Source organism: Pecten maximus, chromosome 8 (assembly GCF_902652985.1).
Source record: "Pecten maximus chromosome 8, xPecMax1.1, whole genome shotgun sequence".
Lineage (NCBI taxonomy): Eukaryota > Metazoa > Mollusca > Bivalvia > Pectinida > Pectinidae > Pecten > Pecten maximus.
The window spans coordinates 43,904,017-43,912,893 of NC_047022.1; the positions used below are offsets into that span (position 1 = coordinate 43,904,017).

The 8,877-nt window shown below is 34.8% G+C and overlaps 1 long non-coding RNA gene across 1 annotated transcript; it reads left to right on the top strand.

Moving 5' to 3' along the window:
* Positions 1 to 5,021: 5,021 nt before the first annotated feature.
* LOC117333783 lies at positions 5,022 to 8,362 on the top strand. Its single transcript, XR_004534005.1, has 5 exons — positions 5,022 to 5,073; positions 7,177 to 7,200; positions 7,655 to 7,684; positions 8,011 to 8,025; positions 8,286 to 8,362. It is a non-coding gene; the product is annotated as an uncharacterized LOC117333783 (long non-coding RNA).
* Positions 8,363 to 8,877: the final 515 nt, after the last annotated feature.

Sequence of the window (8,877 nt, forward strand, 5' to 3'; positions counted from 1 at the left end):
TAAAAATTAAAAAAAAAAATGAAACATAGGGTTAACCGTTTCGTGAGATGCAAGTAGATAAAGACTAGATCTATTTGTTTTATGGCCGACATCGTGAACTCATCTAAGAGCATTTCATTTTTTGTACGGAAAATTTATGTGTTCGATACCTGTCTTCATGCCTTGTTGTTCCGTTGTCACCGTCTTAATTCTCATTTTGAGGACGTAACCTGGATTTGTCATAGATCTGGATGTCACATTTGACCCCTTCTGCGCGGAACACATTGTTTGCATGGTAACAGGGGTATTCGTGTCGTACAGAAGTTCGATGACCTCGCCGCGCCACTAATCTTTTCGTCCCATTTACTACACAGTAACAAGATGTATCGTTACATTTTCAAATTAAAAACTGGCCACATAATCTAGCCGTCTGAATATCAAGTCATTTTCTGTTAACTAATATCCCAATATTAGGATAGGGTTTTTATGTCGACATGCATTTTACTTCATACCATCGAAGTCAATACGATATACGAGTCATCTAGGCGTGCTTTGGTGACGGGTATACAATTTTTAGATCAATTGTTATTTTAATGGCGCTTACACGAATGGTAATGAAAGGAAGTAGATATGCTTAACATTAACCACGACGCAATGATACACACGGACATAATAGCAGAATAATACCGACACAATTATACCTAGTTCTTATACATAGAATCGTTTTAGTTGCTTGTGAAATACCGATTATCAGTCTCTCTGATATATTTTCTAAAGACCATTGTTTAGTGTTCGTATTTGTCCTCGTTTATCGATTTGGAGTTATAATTACAGGTTCCTTTCAATGTTGGTATTCCCAGTTGTTTTTCATTAGCACGACATTCAATGTTACATAATCTAATAATGATGTTGCCAAGGTGAAAGCGTCTCCTGCTTAGTCAATATCACATGTCTGTCAAATTAAATTATACTTCAGCAATAGAGTATACTCCAAATTAGGGTGGAAATGTAACGGAAAGCGAAAGTAGGTCTTTTGGCGGGAAATAGAAAACGAAAGTAGACCTCGTCCGGCAGAAGCTTCAACGTTACGTCCCAGTAAAACATGTAAAAGACATAGATATCTGTAATCACGTGGTACTTTCGTTAGTATAAATACAGGTGAGCTGAGCTGCTCGGGTCCCTGTGTCCTAGGCTCGGTTATAACCGGAACAAGGACGTTAAGCCCCATCAATCAATCAATCAATCAATGCTCGGGTCCCATTCTGATTCTGATTTCGACGAGTGAAGATCAGGGAACACTAGTAACGTTATACTATAGAATTGCATAGCATTACCATATACATAGGAAACAGTGTGGGCCTGAATAAGGCTGGAATACTAACACACTGTGGGGTTAGCGGATTGACAGGGTTACGGTACTGTACTTATATTATCACAGCGGTGATAAGGAGCCTGACAGTTGACTGTTGGCAGTGCACTGTTGGCAGGTCGGTGTACAGGTAACTCTGGGAGGCTGACCGACGTATAGCTAGCGGTCGGGTTGTTGTGTATATATGTGCGCATACAGGAGCTCGCTGCAAACAGCAGTGAGAACGGCGGTCTGACGGACTGGTGCTGTATGCGTGGTTAACATATACACAGGCTCTAGCAGAGTGCGTATTGCAGCGGTTTTACTAGTAACGCGGTAGCGGCATTCAGAATCGCTGTTGTTAGTAGTATAGATAATTACGTAGTGGTCAGACAACCACTGGATACAATCATACTCATTGTTTTTACGCCCGGGCGGCGTTACGCTCTTATAGCAGAACACATATATGTATATATTGTACTTAGGGTAATATGTAGTAAATATCTCGAATCCCAAGACGTGACTTGGTAACGAACCCCTTACACGTCACAGATATAGGGTTGTAAAGACAGTCGACACGCGCTATATGACGCTGCTCACAATAACGTAACGTCATCATTTTACGTTGAGTAACTAAGTCGTAAATGATAACGTCATAAATTAGGATGCGCATTCCAAGGAGGATTGAAGATGGCGCGATGAAAAACTTTAGTAAAAACTTACATTTGATGGAAATATTTGAGAAAAATAATCAATCATGGATCTGTTCCGCGAACAAGGTTATCTCAACCCTCGTGTAAGAGTTTGGCTGGCCAGTACTCGGCAAGCCTCGTGCTGACTGGCCAAACTCTTACACTCGGGTTGAGATATCCCTGTCCACGGAACAGACCCATGATATATTCTATTAGTCCACGGAACAGACCCACGATAGATTCTATTAGTCCACGGAACAGACCCATGATAGATTCTATTAGTCCACGGAACAGACCCATGATAGATTCTATTAGTCCACGGAACAGACCCATGATAGATTCTATTAGTCCACGGAACAGACCCATGATAGATTCTATTATTCTCATACAAGAAATATAATATTACCACATATCAGCTCATGACGACAAAATATTACCATAATCTGCATCATATTCCATCTCGGCCATTCATATAATGTATATGGTAAAAGCAGGGGCTGGACTGGGTTGCTTGCCGTAGTTTTTCAACTCTCCAATGGTGGATATAGAAATAGCTCCAGAATTTAGATATTGCTATCGAGGAATAACGAAAGAGATTGTTACAGGAACTTTGACATCATTACTCTTATCCTAAGGGTTAGTGGTAAGTTGTCCATGTTGGTTACGTTGTAAGTAAACAACAAAGTTGATGTCGCAGAGACCTATAGTATCCCATAGTTTTAGTTCATGAGTGAATAGAAACACTTGATGCAGAATTATTTAAAAAAAAAAAAAAAAAGTCATACAGCTGTTTCGTACTTCTAGATATTGTCAGTCATGATAGGGACATTATACAGCTGTTTCGTCTTTCTAGGACTCGTCAGTAAATTTAGGGACCAAACTGGTAGAATTGTAGATGGAAATCAATAATGGCCTAAGTAAATACTGCCTAGTTTCCTGTCTGGTATGAGGAGTTAATCCCTCCCATATCAGGTGTGCTGTTTGTGGCATATTTACCTTCTCTAGAGGCAATATCGATCACCTTTATCGCTTAATCTCCCAATTATAGTTTTTAACCCAGTCACATTTTCTTTCTTCAGGTCCTATATTGATTCCGTTATCACGATGTAGGTTACTTTATGCTAAACACACTGTCAGGAACTAGATAAGCTCTAGGGTATCGTCTGACTTGTGTATATGTACGTTACCCTCCCCGATATTGTCTCCACGGTAAAGGTATAGTACTACATGGTATTGCGTGTCCTCTGTATACCATATAAAGATATAAAGGACTGATGGAATAGTTCACCTTATTAGTTGTAAGATACTATAATAATTCGACCCCCACCCCCTCCCCTCCCTCATTGCTGTGAGATAGTGTATATCACCCAGAGAAAGAACGGGTATTTTTTAGGTTAACGAACAGGAGGCTTGTCAAGTGCCTGGCAATCTAAAAATCATTACACGAGAGTTACGAACCCCTGTATCATACCAATTAAAAGTAAAATGATTAATGAAAAATCCCCCAAGGCACTGCCGACACGTTGTAAAGACTTTGTCCACCAAGGCTATGTTGAAAGTTATTTCAATGTGAGCATTATTGAAGTGACGTCATGGTATTGTTCCGAAGATAATGGTCTGTAAGGACAAACATCTGGACGAGAAGTTTTAGTAAGGTAGGCAAGGAAAATATGTTTGGTAAACTAGGTTGTCCTGGTGGTCGGCAGTTTGCAAAGTCCGACTTGCATTCAAACTGAAAAGAAAGGACGTGTCCTTCCCGATTTAGTCAGAATACATTTTTATACATGACTGTCGTGAGGGCAAGCTTGTTGGACCAAATGCATATAACCATAACAAATAAGACAGACAACCAAGTTTAGAATGAAATAGGCCGTTTATTATATGTAAACGACAGACCTGGAAATATGGATTTCCAAGCCTGAACCAACATTTAGTACATAACAAAACATTTGGTCCTAGGTGGGGATAAAAAACGCCACAATGTTGTGCTAGGGAAATTTTCGGGAATTTCCTGGAATTTCCAGAACAACATTATAGTATTAGGCCCCGCCACCGGAATTCTCATCAACACATAGCTATCTATACGACAAACCGAGAATCTAAACATTTGGATGTTAGTATTAGCATCGTGAAGTAAACTACAATGTATGTGTTTGGGGTTAAACGTGACATAAAGACTTAGATCATTTCTCTGCTACGTGTAGCGAAATTGTAGAAAATAATATAAGTAATTAATATAATAACATTTTATACCTGTAGTAAATAGTGGGCATTTGTTGACACGTGGTGATTTTAACGCTGAAGCAACCCTGGTAGAAATGTGTTTCGGAATATCGTATCACTTTGCCTCTAGAAGACCGGGTGTACCACTTACGATGTATCAGTATACAGTGTACAACTGTTACAGTATACAAAACTATATCAGCTTGTGTTGTGTGATTTATCAACAGTATACAACAATATATCGGCCAATGTTGTGTGATTTAACAACATTATACAACATTATATCGGCCAATGTTGTGTGATAAACCAACAGTATACAACAATATATCGGCCAATGTTGTGTGATAAACCAACAGTATACAACATTATATCGGCCAATGTTGTGTGATAAACCAACAGTATACAACAATATATCGGCCAATGTTGTGTGATAAACCAACAGTATACAACAATATATCGGCCAGTGTTGTGTGATTTAACAACATTATACAACACTATAACAGCTTGTGTTGTATGATTAACCAACAGTATACAACAATATATCGGCCAATGTTGTGTGATTTAACAACATTATACAACACTATAACAGCTTGTGTTGTATGATTAACCAACAGTATACAACAATATATCGGCCAATGTTGTGTGATTTAACAACATTATACAACACTATAACAGCTTGCGTTGTATGATTAACCAACAGTATACAACAATATATCGGCTAATGTTGTGTTATATAACAACAGTATCAAACACTACGTTAGTTGTGTTATCCGTTTTAGATTGTTTCGCTGAACGTCTCCCGACAAATATGGCGGAGGCCTCTACGTGGAGGTAAGTACAGTGTGTATTCTAAACTCAAAATATATGTCGTTCATCATTTAATATTTACATTCTGTGTTGCATTTGTCTATATGTCGTTAGTAAACCAAATTGTATTCATGAGACTGTATACTACAATTTACAGTGATTCGGTCAGTGTAGGAATACAGCTCCAAGTGTTGTAGGTTAAACAATGGCCGCCAGTTACTTTCGGCCTAGAGAGCTTTGGAATGCTAGCATTTATTTACAGAAGCCACAACGAAAAAATAAAGCAACATCACAAGTTATGAGAGTATCATTTTATAATTAGAAAAATGTAGTCAACACGAAATTATTATAAGTGCTATTCTTGATCTATACGAAATATGATCAAATTGTGAATGTCGTCACACTCACAGGGGCTCGTTCCGAATTTTCAGAAATGCAAGATACGACAACAATAAAAGTGATGTATTTATAAAAAAAACAATCTTGTATAAATATCGGGAGTATCGACATGGTTTCCGGTTGAATATGTGTAGGCCTACTGGATTTTAGTTTTGTGATTATTCACTGATGTCAAAGGCCTGCCTTACAAAATCGAGCCCCTGTGAAGTTGAAAATCGTCTGCTAAGTAAGCCTAGCGCACTGAGTTGACCGGTTAGACTGGAATCTGTTTTGAACGAAATATCCTTAGAATCGTTTCCCCTACTGTCAAGACGACTTTCATTTAGAATCTAAACGCTGGTATTCTTGTAAAATTAACGTAAATCCAGTCGATAGAAACATAAGTGTTCCCGAGGAATCGAGTCTGTCCTGGGCAATGGCCGTTCGAACCGCATCACTTCTAAATGTTAACTTTATATCATTGCGCAGAAAAAACGGTTTCGATTTTGAACAATCAGAAATTATGCAATTGTGAACAATTTGACGATACCTACAAGCGTATATGAAATAAAAAATAAAGCCAAATTTGTACAAAAACGATCTTATGTGCTTGCTATTAATAACGTCATCAGGGACTATATTATTCCTTCTGGAAATTTCGGCTGTTCCGGTATTTGAACTTGATGACGTCAGTGATAGGGTAAGCGGCAAATTTAAACGCGTCATAACCTACAGTAAATAAAAAATCATTATGAATGTAAATATAAGCATTGAACTGTTACCAAATGGTAGTATACAGTCGATATGAATACAATTTGGGTGACAGATAAATATTTCATGTCGCCCTAACGGGCGACATTCTATTTATCTGTCACCCAAATTGTATTCATATCGACTGTATACTACCATTTGGTAACAGTTCGATGCTTAAATAACATTGTTTCAATGATATCAATAAAAGCATACAGCTGGTTACTTTATACATGTAGTTATGTTGTAGTGTATACGTTTATACTGTAGTTATGTTGTAGTTATGTTGTAGTTATGTTGTTACTGATACGTTTATACATGTAGTTATGATGTAACTGATGCGTTTATACATGTAGTTATGATGTAGTTATGTTGTAGTTATGTTGTAGTTATGTTGTAGTTATGTTGTTACTGATACGTTTATACTGTAGTTATGTTGTAGTTATGTTGTAACTGATACGTTTATAGTGTAGTTATGTTGTAGTTATGTTGTAGTTATGTTGTAACTGATACGTTTATAGTGTAGTTATGTTGTTACTGATTTGTTTATACATGTAGTTATGATGTAGTTATTTTGTAGTTATGTTGTTACTGATACGTTTATACTGTAGTTATGTTGTTACTGATTTGTTTATACATGTAGTTATGATGTAGTTATGTTGTAGTTATGTTGTTACTGATACGTTTATAGTGTAGTTATGTTGTTACTGATTTGTTTATACATGTAGTTATGATGTAGTTATTTTGTAGTTATGTTGTTACTGATACGTTTATAGTGTAGTTATGTTGTTACTGATTTGTTTATACATGTAGTTATGATGTAGTTATTTTGTAGTTATGTTGTTACTGATACGTTTATAGTGTAGTTATGTTGTTACTGATTTGTTTATACATGTAGTTATGATGTAGTTATGTTGTAGTTATGTTGTTACTGATACATTTATAGTGTAGTTATGTTGTAACTATTATAAATTAAATAAATTAAATATTGCATTTCAGTGATGACGATGAGGACTCTGAAGAGTGAGTACATTTTGATAACACAAACTTTTAAATTACATGTCCTGTGGTTAGTGGACCTGTAATACCACGATTATAGTTCGTAATTCTTAATATATCGATAACTGTATATATCCTTTTTCATTTCAAAACATTTTATTGACACAAGGACACTAGGATTGGACAGCAGGCAAAGCCTATATAAGCCCTCTCCCAAATCAGTAACATACACAATGGTACAAACATGGACATAATATAACACATTACATATTACAATCTCAATGCTTAACAAAGAGGCAGCTCCATTAGATTAGTATTAATTTTGTTTTATGAAGAGAATACTCTAACCTTTTAAAATAGGTAAAACGTTATTTAAAGCAAAAAGACAGAATAGGCATTTATATCCTAATTACTTAATTTACTGATATTGTCGTTTTTAAATACTGTATACATAATAACGATATGTATTCTATTATAGATTAAGCTTCATTGAGAATGCAATAGATATGTAAGTATTCTTTATTTTACTATATATATATACATCATATCTATACACAGTGAAAATGTTAAGTGAAATTGAATGATTTATTGAACAATTTCTTAATTTAATAACAATTATCAAAAAAAAAAAAAAATACTGATGCGGAAAATATATCATACTGTGTACAACATGATGGGGCACTTATATTAACATTACAACTACATCAATATATGATAATTATTGTTTTGAAATGAATCAATATGAAGTACATATATATCAGACCTATTTAACTGTAGAAATGAAGAAATCCAAGAAGCAATGCTTGAACGATTTATTTCATTTTATTCTTCCAGGTTCGAAAGGCATAAGTAAGTATTCATGTAACCATTTATGATAACAATTATACTTGTATCAATAAAAACAGTGTAGATTTAGCTTTAGATGAATAGAATTATTATCTTTTATTCAATATTTTCATTGAATTTATATTTCTTAATGTATACAAAAGTACCTACTTCGTAAGACGATTAAAATCAAGATTCACTTTAAATCATGTCTACCAGTTACATTTTATAGTAACAATTTATCAATTTGTTCATTTCCATGTATTTAAGATATTTATTTGCAGGCGAGAATCCAATAGGTAAGTGTTTCTTTGTTTTGATTGGGATTCTAGATTAATCCATATGTCACAAGACACATTGGAGAGTAGATATTACATTGGTATATGTATATATTATAATAGTACAACATCGGGGAGTAGACATTACATTGGTATATGTATATATTATAATAGTACAACATTGGAGAGTAGATATTATATTGGTATATGTATATATTATAATAGTACAACATTGGAGAGTAGACATTATATTGGTATATGTATATATTATAATAGTACAACATTGGAGAGTAGATATTATATTGGTATATGTATATATTATAATAGTACAATATCGGGGAGTAGACATTATATTGGTATATGTATATATTATAATAGTACAACAATATCGGAGAGTAGATATTACATTGGTATATGTATATATTATAATAGTAGAACAACATCCGAGAGTAGACATTATATTGGTATGTGTATATATTATAATAGTACAACATTGGAGAGTAGACATTATATTGGTATATGTATATATTATAATAGTACAACATCGAGGAGTAGATATTATATTGGTATATGTATATATTATAATAGTACAACATTG